This window comes from Amblyomma maculatum, chromosome 8 (genome assembly GCF_055883805.1).
Source record: "Amblyomma maculatum isolate TAMU_Amacu chromosome 8, ASM5588380v1, whole genome shotgun sequence".
Classification (NCBI taxonomy): Eukaryota; Metazoa; Arthropoda; class Arachnida; order Ixodida; family Ixodidae; genus Amblyomma; species Amblyomma maculatum.
Window position 1 is genome coordinate 89,668,507 of NC_139351.1, and position 15,740 is coordinate 89,684,246.

Here is a 15,740-nt window from a genome sequence, read left to right on the forward strand (position 1 = left end):
GGTGTGACAAAAGTTCCTGTATCTATAGGCCAGGTGCCCTACTGTTTCAGCTATATACATTTGGCACGAACGTCGTTGGAGAGCCATCACTTCAAATGGCGGATGCTTAACCTTCTCGGATTCCCTTTAACTTTTTGACCGCTCAGCGGGTACTTCCCCTGATGGGGCTGGGGCAGGTAGGTCACCGCCGCTTGCGGCGGGGGCTAGCCTGCCACCGAATTTTTATCTGTTGTAGGCCGTCATTGCACCCGCCACCGCTTTAGTGGTGGACGACGGTTGTTGTTGCGGCGCGCGTCTTTCTTTCCCTCTTCCTTCTGTCCGCACGAGGCAGCGGAGGTGGCTCAGCTACAGAGCCAGTGGCAGGCCCGTGCATTTTCTTTTCCTTCTTCTTACAGCCACAACAACAACAACCTTCAACTTTAAACTAGCGTTTATTGCTGTTTGCACTACAATAAACATTTCTATTTCCAATTTATATTTTATTATTTAGACTGACAATTGGCGCATCAGTCAGGTGTGACTTTATTGCTGTCTTTCACCGAGACTATATAAGAAGGAAATGTTTTTGTGCGGGCGTGACTACGTCTTGCCATTGCGTCTTGGACTCTCCGCTTGCATGGTATAGTCTCTGTACTTATCTCGTTTTATTATTGTTTATCTTTTTACTGTTGAGCTGTTGCACATGCTAAAAAGTCAACTCTATCATCAACTTTCCGGTCGGCCCTCTCCGTATGGTTATCCTGGCGCTCGTTGGTACCTGCTCGGTGCGACTACTCGTGGCAACAGAAATATACGAAAAAGCGGAGCTTTGCTTCTAATGGTTAAGCGAACGAAAGCACCCACTACGGTTCTTCTGGAGCTGATGACAGCTGCATGCCGCGGTCGTGAATCAGTGATGCAAGGGGACTGTAGGTGGTATGGAATTAAAAAAAGAAGAAGAGTATAGTGGCGTTTTATGTATGACTAGAACGTAGTTTTACGAGCGATAACTCTGTTGAGTATGGAAGGGTTAGTAATTAATAATATTAATTGATCCACTCCCGGCCTCGGCGGCCGCTTTTCGGTGAAGGCGAAAAGCAAGGTGCCCTTGTGCTTTGCAATGTCAGTGCACGTTAAAGAACTCCAGGTGATCGAAATTTTCGGAGTCCTCCCCTACGGTGTCTCTCATAGTCCAAGTCGCTTTGGGACGTTAAACCCCACAAACCAACCAACCAATAATTGATTCACAGGGAAGGCAGGAGCTGTATCTTACAATTCTTCTGTAGGCACTGATTTATATATAGCAAGGGAAAGGCGCGCTAACTGTCACACTTGTGTTCTGTGGACACCGCAACCGCGCCGTAAGGGAAGGGAGGAAGATGTGAGTGAAAGTGGAAAGAGAGAAAGAGGAGCCGTAGTGGAGGGCTACGGAGTAATTTCGACCACCTGGGGATCTTTAACGCGTGCTGACATCGCACAGCACACGACGCCTCTTCGTTTCGCCTCCATCGAAACGCAGCCGCCGACGTCGGGTTCGAACCCGGGTACTCCGGCACAGTAGTCGGGCGTCTTCTGTAGACACCTGAACAATGCAGTGAGGAAAGAGAGGAAGGCGGGAGAAAAAAATTACTCCATAGCCCTCCACTACGGCTCTTCTGTAGACACCTGAACAATGCAGTGAGGAAAGAGAGAAAGGCGGGAGAAAAAATGGAAAGAGGGAAAGAAGAGCCGTAGTGGAGGGCTATGGAGTAATTTCGACCACCTGGGGATCTTTAACGTGTGCTGACATCGCACAGCACACGACGCCTCTTCGTTTCGCCTCCATCGAAACGCAGCCGCCGACGTCGGGTTCGAACCCGGGTACTCCGGCACAGTAGTCGGGCGTCTTCTGTAGACACCTGAACAATGCAGTGAGGAAAGAGAGGAAGGCGGGAGAAAAAAATTACTCCATAGCCCTCCACTACGGCTCTTCTGTAGACATTGGTTCACAGGAAGGGAAAGGCGCAGTAACTGTCACACTTGCTCTGTCGACACCCGAACCGCGCCGTAAGGGAAGGGAGGAGGGTGGGAATGAAAGTTTAAAGAGAGAAAGAGGAGCCGTAGTGGAGGGCTACGGAGTAATTTCGACCACCTGGGGATCTTTAACGTGCGCTGACATCGCACAGCACACGACGCCTCTTCGTTTCGCCTCCATCGAAACGCAGCCGCCGCGGTCGGGTTCGAACCCGGGAACTCCGGCACAGTAGTCGGGCGTCTTACCACTGCACCACCCCGGCGGGGCTCTTCTGTAGACACCTGACACCTGAACAATGCAGTGAGGAAAGAGAGGAAGGCGGGAGAAAAAATGGAAAGAGGGAAAGAAGAGCCGTAGTGGAGGGCTATGGAGTAATTTCGACCACCTGGGGATCTTCAACGTGTGCTGACATCGCACAGCACACGACGCTTCTTCGTTTCGCCTCCATCGAAACGCAGCCGCCGACGTCGGGTTCGAACCCGGGTACTCCGGCACAGTAGTCGGGCGTCTTCTGTAGACACCTGAACAATGCAGTGAGGAAAGAGAGGAAGGCGGGAGAAAAAATGAAAAGAGGGAAAGAAGAGCCGTAGGGGAGGGCTATGGAGTAATTTCGACCACCTGGGGATCTTTAACGTGCGCTGACATCGCACAGCGCACGGAATCCTCACCGTTTCGCCTCCATCAAAATCCAGGAGTTTTAATAATTGAGGATTACAAAAGCGTAGTGTTGCGTGGAGCATGCATAGAGTATGCGGGCAGCTATGCTAGAGAAGCAGCGGAGGAGCTTTGCCGAAATGCTTTTTAGGTGTAACAAGGAGTTCACCAACTGTTCGCGCAGAAACTTGTTTACTTTACATATTGCCGGACGAAGGAGACGTGTTTCCAGAGTTCCTGTCGATGTAGCATGGCAGGGTCGCTAAATGTGGTAGGGTAGCCAAAACTACGCGAACACGCTGCGGACTGACAGAGATGACCAGATGTTTTCATAGTGACGGATCATCAACATAGAAGTTTAAGCTGCTGCATTTACAAACATCGTATAGTTATTTTCATCAAACTACTGAAATAAAATTACGCTAAAAATGAATCCTGTGGATTGCTGACAGACACCGAGTTGCTAGTAGAAGCGACTAGTTGCGATACAAGCAAATTTATATACACATGCAGTGACATATCAGGTGATGCCGGTACGGGTCGGCTCACCCTGTCAGCTTTTACGCTAGCCCCGCTGCTGCTTCGTCGCTGAAATCAATTATCTCTTTATATTCTAAGGCGGACGCCCTTATAGGCTCATGTGTGTCCGTCCGTGCATGTGTGCGTCCGCGAGGAGTGTGACAATTCTTGGCAAGATTGCGCGGGATACCGCGAGATTCAGGGGGGGGGGGGGGGCGATCAAATGACGTCATCACCTGGTCACTTCTTCGGCCGTTACCGAACGCGGCGTCATGAACGGATGCGCCATCTGTCCGACCCTTGGTGGATCTTCAGAATGACCCCCACCCAGAAAACTCAGCGAGCCCGCCCCCCCCCCCCCCCCACCACACACACACACAGAAGAGACTGACGACACAGAGCATGAACACACAACAGAAGCGACTGACGACCCAAAGCATGAACAGTCCTAGTCAGTCAGTAGTGCTGGCTATCACCGCAGCTCCCAATAAAAATACCAAAAAAGCGGCGGCAGAAGGGGCAGAGATGAATGTCACGGTCCCCGAGACGGAACGACCGAGTCTCCTAGTCATCCTACCTGCCGCTTCGACGGTTTGAAAACTTTTATCGCTGACACCATCTTTGCTGCTGCCCTAGTGCTGTGCTTCCGGTTTTCATCGGTTGCCACTGGATACCGCCGACTGTTATCAGCAGCTCGGTGCTCCTGTGGGGGCGAAGGAAGCGATAACGCGCCGGTGTTGTGTGAATGGTGGCTGGTATTGGTGCGTTGTGGACTGTGTGCGGAGGAGTGCCTTGTGAAATGCCTCCGCGAGACGCGCTTGGCGGTGCTGCCTTAGGTTGTGAGGGAACAGCTAAGCGGGAGTGGTGTAAAACGTGAGTTTTCAGTTCCGCTTTTCCTCGCGAGCCACGTGCTCAACACAGGCAAAAGGCTCTCCTCGTCCTCTCTGCGGCGGCACCAAGGACGGCCGTGGATTCCAAAGACGTGAGCGACCCTTCCGAGAAATTGCCACTGCAGGACCCATCGGGGAGAACGCCATTGTCGGAACCGCTCCTTGCTGCTGCTTTCGCCACATTGTTCGCAACGTGCAACATTTGTGTGAGTGATTTGTCAAGTCATTTCTGTGGTCGTTTTTTGTTAGCAAACGCGTTGTTGTTGTGACTGCGCGGGAAAGAAGGAAAGAAAATGGCCGGGCCTGCCAATTGGCTCTATAGCTTAGCCACTACCGCTGCCTTGTGCGGACAGAGCAGAATTGGAAGGGATAAGGGGAGAAAGAAAGAGGGAAAGAAAGAAAGAAAGAAAGAAGGAAAGAAAGAAAGAAAGAAAGAAAGAAAGAAAGAAAGAAAGAAAGAAAGAAAGAAAGAAAGAAAGAAAGAAAGAAAGAAAGAAAGAAAAAGTCATGCTTTGCAAGTACCGTCGTGCGGCGGCGAGTGCATTGAGGCATGCACAACTGATGCCAAAATACCGGTGGAAGAGGAGCAACCGCCGCAAAAGGCGAATGCCCCTAGACCAGGTAGCTGTCACCCACCTCCAGCAGACAGACGGGGACCATTAGATTCATCATGCCCCTGCTAGACGCACTAGATGAGTTCGATAGGGGAGGGCTGCCCGCTCCACATAAGTGCTGCGGGATCTGCTAGACATTATCAGGCGAAGATGTAAAAAAAAATGTCATTGATGCCTATCTGAACCAGCATAAGCTTTTTGATTTACCATGCCTAAGAGGTTGGGCATTTAGCCGGACTGTTCAGGCCCCAGGACTTGTGCGTTGCACTGAACGATGGACGTTTCGTGGCTTCTTAGTGGCTGGGGCTCTGCAGCAGCCGCACCGACCTTGTAACCACCTGAGACGTTCAAGGAATTAGTGACCACTCGCTTGTCGCAGTGAAATTGAACGCAGCTCCCTGACAGTCGCCTGGCCAGATTAGGTGGATGCTGGACCCCGCATTTTTTTTTTTAAATGTAGTTAGCCTAGTTTCCATCTGTCAGCTGCTTTCAGCCACTCATACGTCTCCAGATAGATGGGGCGAATTAAATACACCTTGAAGTACTTATTAAAGAAGGTAAAACCAGACGGGCCAGAGTCTCGACTGAGCTCAAGGAACTGACGCGAAGCATGCCTATATTGTCCAGGCAAGCTAACTTTGCGTTGTCGTTCGCTACAGGGCAGATCGGTACAACGTGAACTTTCGAAGGAGAGTGCAGAATTTGTGTAGCTTATATACTTACCCGGTAAGAGACGAGCCCTCCCTGCGTCTGTGAAGAGGAAGTACGCGAGGCGTTGATTCGGCTTAGTGCGACGTCGGCTGTCTTCTCAGATCTTTTTTTTTTTTATGATCTAGAAAACCACTTGACCCCGCTAGTTAGCATACTGTTAATAGAGGGCGACACACGGAGAAACGCGATGCTAGTTGCCAACACGACACAAATTCCTCTCAGACGCAGGGTTTTAGCTATCAGTCACGCTGATAGTTCCTGATTACCAAAATTACAGGGTATACTTAAGCTCCGCATTTAAGAGTAGGACGCTATAGCGTAGGCTACCACCCGACATATAGAGCGGCGCTTCGACCAAGACGTATGAACGAACCTGACTCAGAATGCAAGCGACCTTCCAGGCTGATTCCGGTATCAGTCTCCCATATGAAAGGAGAGACCCGACTTGGCAGCTCTTGCCAAAAGTAACGTCATGCGACCCTACGTCCTGTCAGTGGTCGGCCATGTTAGCGACCAGCTGCCACCTGTCAGTGCCATGCTCGTGATTGTTCGCTCACAACGCCTACAGTTCCTAATTTTCTGATGAACGGGGCCTTTAAAGCTACGCGTTAAAATGGTCGCATTACCGTCATGTCAGGGTGTTTGAACCCTATTCTTGGAAACGTTGACAGCCCACTTCAAAGTTAGTTGGTGTATGGAAGGCTACTTTTTTTCCCGTTAACTCTGACATGGTACCTTTTCGCATATACTCGTGCCAGAAAACTGCATGATTCCCAGAAAAAAAAAAAAAACAACTACTGAAGTGCGTCAAAAATACGACAAAATACTCTGTGGTTCTGTCGTAAATGTCAATTTTCGGTAGTTTTGTGGTACTTTCCTATATGTCTGCAGTTTTTCTGTCGTACTTTTCTGTAGTACTGTAGTTCTCTAGTACTTTTCTGTCGTAAATAACGAAATTTCTGTTGTCACAGCAGGTGCACTGTAAGACAGAAAATTCTGTTGTGCCAAAAAATCTTCTGTACCTTTTTCTTCATATCGTCCGATCAAAGAAGAAAAAGGAGGTTGCGGTTGGAACCCTCGATGTTCAGTTTCTCCGAGTTTCCTCAATTGAAGCGAACATGTCGCTTCTCAAAATAATACGGTTGTCCCAACGTGAAACGAGCGCAAAAGCATGTCTTCCAGTGACCCTAGGCAACCTCCCTCTTCTCTAGTGGGAATCTCGCGGTGGGTTTCCCAGCGTGCTCTGCTCCTTGGTTACGAGCTGGGCTGTGAAAGAAAGAGATACTTGCATTGCAATTTATGATCGCGGTCTTCCAGCCATGCGCATTGGTACGCCACGCACACGGGAGGACAAAAGAGGGAATGAACGGACAGTGGGTACACTCGTGCGGACGAAGGCAATAGACCACACTAGGCGGCGCCCCCTCCGCTTCTAGCGGTCCCGATGAAGGCGTACGGGAGAAGATCGAGAGAAGCGTCGCGGCCACGGACTCCTCCCGAATGGCCAGATAATAAGGAGGCAACTGGCAACCGGCCGGGGATATGAACTTGGTTCCGCCGGCCATTAATCGAAATTAGAGCAGCACAGCGCAGTCACGGGAGCCGCCATGCCAACATGGCGGCCGCAGCTCGTCCGCCGCCGGGTAATGGGTATTAATGCGACCGTCGGCCATTAGGCGAGACCCCGGCGTCGCGGCTGCATCTGCGTTGGCTTGTGGCGGCCGGTTGACCCGACTTGCAGTATTCGACCGCATGCTACTTCTTCGTATAGCCCCGCACGGGCGGTATGACGGTGCGAGAAATGCTCTTACCGGTATCTCGTTGCCCGAGACAAGGTTCGAGCGTGTATAAATATAGTAGCCGGGCACTTGTGCCTTGGTGTTCGTCTGTCGCGCACGTGTAATCTTGTTGATCAGACGGCGTTCGAAGAAGAAACAGGAGCTGCCCGTTGCTGGATAGATTCAGTGCATTCGTACTGCGGGTCCGCACCTGAGGGAAATAAGATATAGTGCTGTGTGAAGTGAACGGACAAAGGGGGCAGTGCAAGACGATGATGTCTGCTCGTGTAATTCAGGCTATACATACGCTTACTGTGTGGAGGGTGTCTCGTACAAAGTATGAATGCAAGGAGAAAGTATATATGGCAGCAGCTGCGGATGCTTTGAAGCGCCACAGCTGCTGCACCCTCCTTCACTATTGCTGAGGCAAAGTCGAAAACTCGGCTGCCAGACGCGCGCCGCTATACAGCTAGATTATATGAACGAGGAAGCATACACGGGCGATCGTTTAGGCATTAGCTTCCGTTGGCTCAACCTAGCGCCAAGATCGTTATCTTTGCTAATTTATTATTACGCGTATAGGCATAGATGCATATACGCGTAAATCTGGTCACGCCATGGCGTCAACGAAAATTTTTATTCTGTGAATGCCATCCGGCCTGGAAAACCATTTTAAGCTAATCAATAGTGGATTCTACCCGCAGTAATGGTGTTAGTAACCGGCACCATGACCCCTGGCCATTTCGCACTTAATGGCAGTGAGGACTCAAAGTGTGGTGGAGGAGTTTACTGCACCTAGTTTTGCCGCTATTCCACGCCTCGCACTAGCAACGCCGCGGAAGAGATCCTACCACAGTCAATGGGGCGAAGAAGAGAAGAAAAAAAAAAAAAAAAGGACTCCTCACAGGACCGTTGCGACTATGCAACAAAAGGTTCAGCGACACTTGTGCATTCGTGGTGAATGATACACTGTTTACTCCTTATTGAAGAAGACAAAAATCATAGAAGATGATGGGATTCATACGGCATATACGCGAGGGCATGAACGATAACCGAACAAAAGTTGAGGGGGAGCCTCATTTTGCAAGCCGAGCCAACGTTTCGACAAGGGGACTGCTCTTGATTTGGTCCGGACGAAGACAAATACCTTTGTCGAAACTTTGGCTGGGCTTGATAACTGCGGCTCCCGCTCAACTCTTGTTCAGTTATCAGTCACACTGTGTAGAAATCTTTTTTCCCCTCATTCTATCTATGTATACACGAGAGTTACCTTTCTACAGCAGGGGACATATCTATGCTTTCGTCTATGCATAGAAACGAGAGGTATATTAACGCTTTTATGAAACATTTATTATGGTACGTCCTGTAACCGTTGAAAATTTTTTCAGTTGAAGGTTTTTGTCCCAATGTGATCATCATAGCCTTGCGCTCAGAGAAGTGGATCTTCCATATGCCACCTGACCGAAGCATGCTCATGATTTTTCGAGCCTGCGAAGAATCGATTCTCACCTCACCCTTTTATATTAAAGGAGCTTCCTGAGCTCCTCCAACTGCACCACATGCTATCTGGTGTCGTGAGTTTTTCAAACCACCCATCCTCGTTCGGTTTAAGTTTGGGCCAAGCAAATGAGCGTTACAATAAGCACCGGGGATGCCCACTACCCAGATGTCGTCTAACAATAACAATCTCCTTTATCAAGCAGCCCCACCGCGGCGGTGCAGCGGTTACGGCACTCGACGTATATGGTCAAGGATATGAGATCGAATCCCAGTCACGGCGGCCACTTTTGAATGAAGGCGAAAAGCAAGGCATTCATGTGGTGTGCGATGTCAGTGCACGTTGAAGAACTTCTGATGGTCGAAATTTCCGGAGTCCTCCACTACGGCTTCTCTCATAACCCGAGTCGCTTTGGGACGTTAAACAACGTTAACCATACAAACCTTCCTCAAGTAACAAGCACGCACTATACGCAGCTTAGCACGTATTGTAGTCAAAGCGGCGGCATTTGCAGCAACAAATCTGATAAAGATTTAGTGGAGATCTGTGGAACATCCTCCGATTTGTATTGAGGCTTCCTTCCCCAGAGGATGAATTGAGATGTGAAGCGTGCACTACGTCTCCTCTCCCTTCACTTTCCGCCGTTATCTGTCTAATCTGACCCCTGAATGACGTCAGCGACATCCGTAACTCTTCGAGGCATGTGTGCGGCCTCTTCCAAGAGCCGACCAAGTGGAAACGTGTGCGGAGCTAAGCTGACTTGAGTGTGAAAGTGTTGTTGTTTCTTTGCTTTGAGGTAATGCGGGATTGATTCCCCGCTGCGATCGGTTATTCCTCGCGTATGCATCGACAACAGTGGTTAAGCCTATTGGCGTTTGTGATGTGGGAAGAAAAAGAGTGGGTGTAACAGGGGCTGCATAAGGCATTCCTATCACAGGATTCCAATAAATAAATAAATAAATAAATAAATAAATAAATAAATAAATAAATAAATAAATAAATAAATAAATAAATAAATAAATAAATAAATAAATAAATAAATAAATAAATAGAAAATATTATTTATATTATATTGCCAATGTAAAGCCCTTTTCGCCTTGTCATCCTTACCGCTGCCTCCTACCCACCCTCATCTCCGCCCCTCTACCCCGACTCCTGCTTATGTCTGCCGATGGCGGCAGTCACAAAGGCAATGACGTGCACTAAGTCAGTAGAGTCAAACCTCTTGATAGCCTTTGGCCACCTCTACCCGTGACGTCCAGGTTAAAAGGCTACGAAGTGGATAAACTCTTATGGATGCCTGATGAGCGTTACCAAATAAGCACGCCCCCCACCACTTTTATTTTCTTTTATACCGTATGACCATATGCCTCCATAAGTGCCCTTTAACCTTGTTGTAATCACCAGACCAGTGGTCGAGTGGCTAAGGCTGTTCGTCTCCGCGGGAATGAAAGGTGGTGAGGTTAATGGCAGGCGGATGTGCATGTAGCGCTCCAAGTCATGGTTCCAGCCCGCCACCGCTCGGGTTGATGTGCGGTACCCTCCGGCTCCAGCTGGGGTAGAGGGTCGCGGAGTCCGACCGAAGTGCAGCCTGACGGTCTCGGAATCCCGGGATAGGAAGGACTTACGCCGCCCCTGTTACGCCCACTGTAATTTTTTGGCCTTTAATGCCAGTGCTTTCACGAGATGCAACCGTGGTCCAGCACGACAGGCCGCGACCACCTGGCGCGAAGTAGACGAAAGGCTCCAACACACAAGTCGGTCGAAGCGCCAAGCCCGTTTTCGAATCGCTGCGCTTGAAAGTTTTCAAACACATAAAAAATACAAAGAGCCAATGACCGGTGGCGCTGACGTCAATCAGGTTGGCTGATTTCGCAGATTAGATAGGCAACTTCGAAACGCGCGGGGTGAGAGTCTGCGTGCTCCCCACGGTGTAAGAATGCCTGATTCATCCATTGGGAGAGCGAGCCTCATTTTATTGCGAAATGAATACTGTGACAGCTAAAACGAGACCTCGGGTGGCCGCAGCTACGTCGTGAAGAGATGCCGTGAAGAGGCGTAGCTACGGTCTCCTCATAAAAAAAAAAAAAAAAAAAATCAGCCTGCCATGACATTGGAATTCACGTTACCCCTATGCCACCGGCAGGAGCTGCCAATTCGGGTAGCTCCTTTCATATAGGATGGTGCTATCAGAATCAGCCGGCCAGAACCGTCTGCATTCTCGTTACCGATACGACACGCAGGCACGTACAGGGTCCTTCAAAATATGTGCGAACACGGCGAAGCGTGCCCGCGCTCCGTGAGCGTCAGCGCCTCCGGCGCGGTCGCGCATCGAAACAATGTGGCGCATGCGCACGCTATGTGCGCATGCGAACGCTTCGAATATGTGCGAATATGCGAATATGTGCGAATATGCGAATATGTGCGAACGCTTCGCCGTGTTCGCACATATTTTGAAGGACCCTGTACATACGTCCATACGGCTTGGTTGAAGCGTGACTTCTTATGTGGGCTGGTAGCTTACGCTCTCACGTCATACGCTTAAAGGATAAGCTTAAGTGTCCCCATTACTGTAGCTCCTTGCACTGACAGGGCGTGATAGGGGAATAATGTAGCGGGCAAAAGAAGCTTACACCGCTGCTTTCGCAATTCAACTAGGGTTAACCAGAGCTAAACGGCAACAAATGTTTTGCTTCAAATCACTCTTATGGTCGGTGGTGGTGGTGGTAGTAGTGGTTATTTATTGTATATACAAAAGGAAAGAAAAGATGTTTGCCAGCCCCGGTATCTGCTATCTTATATCTGAAGCACCTGAACTGGGGCGGCGGAAATAAAGGGATAGCGAGGAAAAGGTAGAGGAAACCAAAGAGGTGAGCGATATGGAGAAAGAAAAGGGTAGGTAAAAATAAAAGAAATATATACACTATGGTACAGTATACAGTAGTTTGCTTGAGGCCCACCCGCAAATCTCCTAGGTCACTGAACACTCGGCACATCGGGCGGGCCTCCGCAATAGCTCTGCGTCCTGGCAACTGTTCACAACGCACGCACTGGCGCACTGTACAAAAACACTGACGGCTGTCGTGGGCGATCGGCCGTTATTGTGCGAAATAGCACACGCGGAGCGTTCAGTCACAGCGCGCACTATCTGGCGAGGTGAAATAGGCGGGTCATCAAGCCCGCCTGTTCGATATAATCACACAGGCTCACGTGTATTCGCTCGCGGACGCGCGCACTGCCCGGCGGCCACAGGAGCACAGCTACGCTGTCCGGGATTACCCCCTGCGCTCTGTAAGCCGCCAGCAACTCACGTCGTGGTTCGGCTAGCGCGGCGCAGAGCAGTAGAAGATGCTCGACAGTTTCTACCGCGCCACAGCCGTCACACACGTCACTGGTGGCAAGTCCGTGGCGCATCCGTCGTTCCCCAGGACACACACATCCAATGCGTGCACGGAGGATCATTGCGCGTTGCAGCCGAGTCAGCGAGCGGCCGCTGACACTGTGAATGCGATCACCTCTTGCGATGCGTGGGTCGGGGTGCTGCGTCCGGAGGTGGTCGTCGATTACCGCACGCACGTCCTCCAAAGCGAGTTGCTCGTCGCTAGGAGGGAGTTCATGTGCTGCGGTCGCGAGCTCGTCGGCACGTTCGTTGCCCTCTATGCCCTAGCCAAGAAAAAAAAAAAAATGCATGTGCTTCACTGGTTGCCACAGCAACTGTGACGTCTATGCTAGGCTTAACAACTGTGACGTCTACGCTTGACTTAAACTAGTCATCGGTTTCACGATGCTACAGCGCAGACTGTGTAAGTAAAGCGCTCCATTTCGAACTGCTACATTGACTATTACAGAATGCATCTTCGTGAATATAAAGCCTAACACGTGCAATAATTACATTGCCGCTTTGCGAAGCTCTACGAAGTCTCTCAAAGCTATACCATGTAAACCGTGTTTACGCACGTCTTAATTTGTTAAAGCAGAATTGAACTACCGCTTACAATTTATTCCATATGTTGCAGCAACGGCCCTCTACTTAGACTATATAGAATACATTGTTACATTAAATGCTCTGTGGGCAGCAAAAATGATGACAAGAAAGGTGACCACGAAGCTGGCGTGACAGTACTCCAGGCACGCTGTTGCAGGCTGCGCAAGTCGTTTCGTGACTGCTCTGCGGCCGCCACGTGAGAGGAGCATGCGTTCGTGCGTGAACGAGGCTCTTTATACATCGATCACATGATTGGCTGCGGCTTTCGGGAGCGGACAAGGGGTTTGCGCCGAGCATGCGAGCTGGAACTTACTGCGCGGCTCCGTGAGGGAAGCTGCAGCCGCCCTGTGGAGACCGTCACTAGAAAAATATCACTTTTCACTGTTGTTGGAGACAGATACACGTGTTCCTTCCGGGTAAACCATTTTCTGTTGTTGAAACGAGTTTTACATTGAGCTAAAGTAAGGCATAGTATAAAACGATTAACGCAACGTGGACGGCAAAAAATAAAATAAAAATAAAGGGTAGAATCAGACAGGCGCCTGGCTCACTCGTGACTAGGGTTCTCCATCGGTGGTTTAAAATAAAAATGCAGATAAGAATCAGCGCTCTTTCTGCCGCCTGCTAGGTTTGGTGCGGTTCTTGTTCTGCTGTTCATTTATCGAAGATGGGCTCGTACCAAGAAGTCCGCTTCTTGAACCAATTTTTTTTTTATTATTTTTATTTTGCCTTTCTACCTTTGGGTAGTGCCACCCATAACGTTAGGAGTGATAAAGAGCAGGCGATATAACTCGACTATAAGAAAACTCGAGGTATGAAAAAGGCTTGGCTCAATGAAGAAAACAAAGAGCGGGAAAGAATTGACCGTAAAAATGATTAATGCTAACTGAGGTACGGACTGTACATGAAGAGCAGTTTCTAGCCAGGGATATTCTGCTAGTTTACTTTGTCAAATAGCAATGAAGCGATACTGCACTCAAGAATTAAGCGGTTCGTTAAGAAACTAAAGCCGTTATACTACCAAGAAAAAAAAATCTGACCGGGGTTTACTTCAGCTTAAACCGTCTAATATGTGCAAAAGCAATGTTTAGCGTGGTTATTCGTTGCTTTGTTTGGCGGTTTAGTATTGAGAAACTGTTGTTGTTGTTGTTGTGGCTATAGGAAGAAGGAAAAGAAAATCCACAGGCCTGCTACTGGCTCTGTAGCTGAGCCACCTCCACTGCCTCGTGCGGATAGAACAGAAAATAGAGAAGAAAGAAAAGGAAGAGGGAGAGAAAGACGCGCACCGCAACAATAGCCGTCGTCCACCACGCGGGAGCAATGACGGCCTGCAACAGACAAAAATTCTGTGGCAGGCTAGCCCCCGCCGCAAGCGGCGGTGACCCACCTGTCCCAGCCCCATAAGGGAAGTGGTAGTCTTTAGTTGCAGGGGATTCAATTGGAGGTGCAGATTTTGTCAGTGCGAAACCCTATTGCGAACTAGCGTCAAACCTGACTAGCAGATGGATGCCAAATGAGAAGCGAAATGGTATGACGTCACTCCGAAATGTGCGCTAAAAACTATTGCGTCACAGTTTTTATAAGAAATGGAACAAACCTGACGCCACGTATGGAGGACCATTAGCGATGCCGTATGAGCAACGAACAAATGGCTCTCGGGGGAAGGTGGCTGCTCTTGACCCTACGGGACTGGGACTGGTAATATATTTCCTCGACATGAGGTATGCTATGTACAGTCTCTCTTGTTCTTAACCGTGTACGTTTTCAGTTTTGGTCTTTCGTCATCACACACGTCAATGTATAGTGTCTAATAGAACTTAACACAGGTCACTGCTGCAATTTGTAGGCCGTCATTGCACCCGCCACCGCTTCGGTTGTGGACGATGTCTGTTGTAACGCGCGTCTTTCTCTTCCTATTCTTTTTCTTGCTTCTCTATTTTCTCTTCTATCCGCACGAGGCAGCGGAGGTGGCTCAGCTACAGAGCCAGTAGCAGGCCCGTGCATTTTCTTTTCCTTCTCCTTCAGTCGCAACAACAACAACAACAACAACAATGGTTCGCCAGAACCCGCCGCTTCAATTTATAAGGCAACGCCTTCCGATAAACTATGCTCTGCGGTCGTGAAACCCAATGACGTGAACCCAATGCCCAACATGATACCTGCAGAGTCACCCCGTGATTTTTCGGACACAACGCGGACGCTCGATTTTCTAGAGAACGGGGTTTAAACGCTATCGCACTAAAACACATTCCCTCCCCGCCGTGGTGGTGCACTGATTACGGTGCTCGACTACTTTTCCCAAAGGTGCGGATCGAATCCTGGCCTCGGCGGCCGCTTTTCGATGGAGGCGAAAAAAGCAAGGCACCCATGTGCTGTGCGATGTCAGTGCACGTTAAAGAACCCCAGGTGGTCGAAATTTCCGGAGTCCCCCACTACGGCGTCTCTCACAGCCTGAGTCGCTTTGGGACGTTATACTCCGCAAACGAAACCAAACCAAAAAAACACGTGCTGCCGCGGCTGCAGGAACCGAGATGACGTAAACAAGTTGATAGCGGAAAATAAGATATCAGTCCCAATAAACCTGGGGTTACTAACTATCCAGTCATGCTTAACACACTTAAGCAGGAACAATGACAATATACTCGTCCTGTCTATGCCAGGTTACTAAAGACGCTTAGAACTGACGCAGAACCCATATGTGACCTGCGATTGCTTCATTGTGAACGAGGGCTCCGTAGCGGCACCATACTAGTCTTTTTTTATTTTTTTTTTTCAGCGTGGTCAGTGGCTTATGCTCAATGGCAAAATTACAAAAGCTAGACCAACTGTCTAGCCACACCCATCACACGAACTTCAAATTTTCTTTGATCTTCCCATCTTCACATTCTTCCCTGCTCTATATGCAGAAACTCTCATCTAAGCGACTGCGGAAACCGTTACGTAGCGTGGACGGATCACTCCTGTAGCCTACAGCTACGATCGACCAAGCTGGCTTTCGCTCGCTTTGCGTTGCTTCGAACACACCCGATATCGAGGGGGGAGGCTGATGCACCACTAATTCCCACAGCAGTCAGTGACGCTCTAGATGCGCACCGAGT

At 49.5% G+C, this 15,740-nt stretch overlaps 1 protein-coding gene across 4 annotated transcripts in view; it reads left to right on the plus strand.

Moving 5' to 3' along the window:
• The first annotated feature begins 3,899 nt into the window (after positions 1–3,899).
• Plap (phospholipase A2 activator protein) overlaps positions 3,900–15,740 on the plus strand; it is a 439,799-nt gene continuing 427,958 nt past the window's right edge. For all 4 annotated transcript variants that reach the window (XM_084576772.1, XM_084576773.1, XM_084576771.1 and 1 more), the window contains exon 1: positions 3,900–4,262. The gene's annotated coding sequence lies outside the window, so the exon portion shown is untranslated. The remainder of the gene's footprint in view (positions 4,263–15,740) is intronic.